The sequence below is a fragment of the Seriola dumerili genome, unplaced genomic scaffold (assembly GCF_002260705.1).
Source record: "Seriola dumerili isolate Sdu_G_001 unplaced genomic scaffold, Sdu_1.0 BDQW01023178.1, whole genome shotgun sequence".
NCBI classification, from domain to species: Eukaryota; Metazoa; Chordata; class Actinopteri; order Carangiformes; family Carangidae; genus Seriola; species Seriola dumerili.
The window spans coordinates 1-4,526 of NW_019197433.1; the positions used below are offsets into that span (position 1 = coordinate 1).

Genomic DNA, 4,526 nt, shown 5'->3' on the forward strand with positions numbered 1-4,526 from the left:
CTTTCTACACCTGACACACTTGTAGATGTAGGCCAACGCTAAGTCTTGATGTCTTATTTTTTCAGCATAATTTTCCCTGGGAATTGATGCAAGCACTTCCTGAATATTTCAAATGAACTTATGGATTCGCCGCTTTGCCAGTGCTGCAGAGCTGTCTCACTTCACTGATTAACTGTATCGCTTCGTCTTCTATTGACACAATAGTCAGGACATCATCCACATCAAAGTTTCTTTCAATGAAGCGGATGGATGCTTCACCAAAGCCACCTTGTCCTTGAGCGCCAATGTGTTTCAGTCCATAGTTTGCACATCCGGGTGATGATGCTGCCCCGAACAGGTGCACTCTCATTCTATAAACTGATGGCTGGGATTGAATGTCTCCATCATCCCACCACAGAAATCTCAAATAGTCTTGGTCTTCAGCTCTGACCACCTCCTGTCATGTCACCTTTGCTCAACTGTTTGGACCCTCTGAACCACCCGGACAGCACATCAACAATATCAATTCATCTGCAATCAATCCTACATTTACAATCTTTACATTTATACTCTATATTCTACATCACACTCAACTGCAATTAAAGCTAACATCTTGCCCTTTTTTCCTTTCACCACCAGATGGCGCCAGATCACCACCAATCACCAGGAGTCAATCAATTCAATTTTTATCAATAAAACACACTGTAAGTCTTATTTCTTACACATATCACTGCCGCTCAAACATTTCTACCACAACAAAACAGTCAAGATGAGTGTTTTTACTATTTTTGATGTATTTCTTCTTACAGGTGGAGACGGCCCTCTCTGAACATCACACTCAACTGCGTCAGGACCATGAAAGCAGGTGGAGCTGGATGACTGTCCATTTGGGAAAACATACATGCATTTTCATCTCAATTTAGAGTACCCTCCAAGCCTTAAAAAACATACAAACCACCACCTGTAATTTCACATCATAGACATCACTTCTTCCTCTCAATAAAAATCACACTTCCCCAAATCTACCACAACTCTTCTTATCCAAATTTCACTTGGCTTTGGTATTATTCCTTGGAATTAATCATCAAAACTCTTACTAGTTAGTAAAAATATCATTTGGGCATCATCATTCATAGGAGTGTCATATTTAACCCTTCTATCCATCTTCATTTTTCACATAAGGATCATGGCTCAATCAGCAGGCCTCAGCTCTGACCACCTCCTGTCATGTCACCTTTGCTGGACTACCTGGACAACACATCACGTAGGTGACATCTTTACAAACTTCATATCAATTCATTTGCAAGCAATCCTACATTTACAATCTTTACATTTGTACTCTATATTCTTGCTCTTTGGTTACATGCCTCTTTTAGACTAAGTCTTTTTGCTGCTGCAACGGTATGTCAACATTTTCCTCTGCTGTACCGCCTTTAAATCCATATTAAATTTTAAATTACATTCAACTACAGAAAACTCAATAGTCTTCATTTTTATTCAAGTCAGCATATCTTACTTCTCAATTCATTTTCATTTCATAGATTCTGCTAATTTACTATTTACTATTACACACAAAAACTCTAAAAGATTATACCACTAATCCTCTTCTCTATAAATGCAGCTGGAACCCTCCACTTCTTCTTTGGCAGTCGGCCCTTCCACCTCCAACTGACTGGAACAGACTGGCACGCAGACCAGTGACCGGATTGAACGCCAACACATTGATTAGATTTTGGGTTTAACATGTCAGGGCAGATTTTCACTGTACAAGTACATTCTTTTCTTGCTAAAGAAAATTCATGCTTCAACTAAACCACTATTCTAGCTTAGTTACACCTGTTGTTGATTCTTCAGTAGTGGGAACTTCAACGATACAATTGTGTTTGAACAAATTTAAAATGTGATGAATGGTAGTTAAGTTGAATGTATGAATTTTATTTAGCAAATAAAAGAATGTACTTTAGACATAACATGTTAAATAACATCAATGTGGTGATATGTTAAGCACTGATCAAAATAAAAAGTGAAGTGTGTTATGTCTCCCTGCTTCTTCTCTTCCCACCTCACTTGCTCCACCCCAACCCCCCCTCCACCCGAACCCCCCCCTCCACCCCAACCCCCCTACCCCCTACCCCGAACCCCCCTACCCCCTACCCCGAACCCCCCACCCCAACCCCCCCGAACCCCCCCTACCCCCCCACCAGCCCAATCCCACCTCGCCCTTTCAGGCCCCGCCCATCCACGAGCCCGCGTGTGGCGAGTCCAGATTTAGGGGCCCCGCCCCATTTTAGGCCCCGCCCACCTCATACGCCCCGCCCATTGTCACGCCCACTTCGTTTACCACGCCCATTGCCCCGCCCATTTAGCAAAACCACGCCCATATTTGCGTTCCAGAGCGCCTAGCCACGCCCCTTTCTCCGCCCACTTGCAAGACCCCGCCCCTTTCTCCGCCCACTTTCCCACGATCCGCCCCTTTCCCCCCCGTTTGGCTCGCCCCGCCCCTTTCTCCTCCCACTTCCTATGCCCCGCCCTTCATAAATTCACCGACTCTCATAAGTATTGAACCCACGACCTTGGGGTTCCCATGCAGTCCTCTAACACCCTGAGCTACTTGGCCACTTAAAGGTATGTTCTCGTCGCCCTGTCATTATTGTCATTATCTGGATGTTAGACTTCATAAATTTACTGCCTCTTATAAGAATCGAACCCACAGTCCCTTAGCTATTAGGCAGTCTTCTTACAGCCTGAGCTATTTCATCAGACAATTCCTTGCTATTTCTTACAGCCTTTGACTGTTTGCATCCACTGTTGGACATCAAAACTCACCTAACCTAAGAAGAATTGAACCCACAAAGAAGAATTGAACCCACGACCTTGGAGTTTCCATGCAGTCCTCTAACACCCTGAGCTACTTGGCCACTTAAAGGTATGTTCTCGTCGTCCTGTCATTATTGTCATTATCCGGATGCTAGACTTCATAAATTTACTGCTACTTCTTACAGCCTGAGCTATTTCATCAGACAATTCCCTGCTATTTCTTACAGCCTTTGACTGTTTGCATCCACTGTTGGACATCAAAACTCACCTAACCTAAGAAGAATTGAACCCACGAAGAAGAACTGAACCCACGACCTTGGAGTTTCCATGCAGTCCTCTAACACCCTGAGCTACTTGGCCACTTAAAGGTATGTTCTCGTCGCCCTGTCATTATTGTCATTATCTGGATGCTAGACTTCATAAATTTACTGCCTCTTATAAGAATCGAACCCACAGTCCTTTAACTCTTAGGCAGTCTTCTTACAGCCTGAGCTATTTGATCAGACAATTCCCTGCTATTTCTTACAGCCTTTGACTGTTTGCATGGACATACAAACTCACCTAACTTAAGAAGAATTGAAAGCAGTCCTCTAACACCCTGAGCTATTTAACCAGACAACGGAACCCCTTTCCTATAGTTGTTTTGATTTGTTCTGTTCTCTACCCCGCTTAGTACGATCCAGGTTCCCCCTTCCATAAATCAAATTGGATTCACCCACTTCCTGTTTGACAGTCTTACCTTTCACCTTGGCTTGGAGGCAGCACATGCTGCAAACAATTGGATGGGAGCACATGCTGCAAACAATTGGGTCATGTCAAAGAAAATCAGAAGTGAGTAGTCTCAAATTCAATATAACCAAATTATTCACAGTTATCTAATTTGGCAGGCTGAGTTAGCCCCACAGGCTCAAGCTTCTGTGTTGACTTTCAAACATCTTAGCTGGTGATATCATTGATAGGAAATATTGGAAAAGGCAAAGAAAAGTCAAAAACAAAAGGTCCAGAGAGAAGGACAGCCTGTATTTCTTTAGTCAGGAATTTTACACCACATTTCATTCGTGTTTGTGTGCACTTCAGGTCTTCTCTGGCCCATCTTCTCTCTTCATTTAGCAGCCTGGACAGAAAACGTATATAAATAACATTGACAAAACATATTAAGCTGTGCTCCATCCAACTATGAACTGCAGCTTTGTATCCTTCTCCTGGTCCTCAGCCTTCAGTTTCTCATAGTCTGACATGAGGCTCTCCTTCTCCTGTAACAAACCCTGGTTAACACTGTGAAAGAAACACAAATGCACACAAAAGTTAAACATTTTCACTTGACTTTGTATGCGTGCACTTCTCCCACCATGTGTTTGGTCAACATGTTGTAGAAATGTCAAGCCAAAAATGTAAAAAAAAAAAAAAAACCCTTTCAAAGTTATTAATTTGCAAATGCAAAACCTTGCAAATTGGTCAGGAAAAGATAGAGAAAATATCCATGTCCATGTGATTTAACAAAAAAAAATAAAAAACCTCAACTTAAGGTCCAATTTACAGCTTTTTCTGCAGCTTTGAAACATGTGTAACACCTACTCACATGCAAGACACTGAAGTGAAGAGCAAATGTTACTGGCAAAACCCAGAGCTTTTAAGCCTTCACACAGCCCCTCACAGCCTCTTTTGATTGACTGTGTAATAGCCATATATAATAAAAACTCTCGATGCTGCTGATTTTCTGTCTCACAACC

At 42.4% G+C, this 4,526-nt stretch overlaps 1 long non-coding RNA gene across 1 annotated transcript; it reads left to right on the plus strand.

Annotated features, from left to right (window-relative positions):
* Positions 1-614: 614 nt before the first annotated feature.
* On the plus strand, positions 615-1,665 carry LOC111240212. Its single transcript, XR_002665921.1, has 4 exons — positions 615-683; positions 789-844; positions 1,162-1,243; positions 1,601-1,665. It is a non-coding gene; the product is annotated as an uncharacterized LOC111240212 (long non-coding RNA).
* Positions 1,666-4,526: the final 2,861 nt, after the last annotated feature.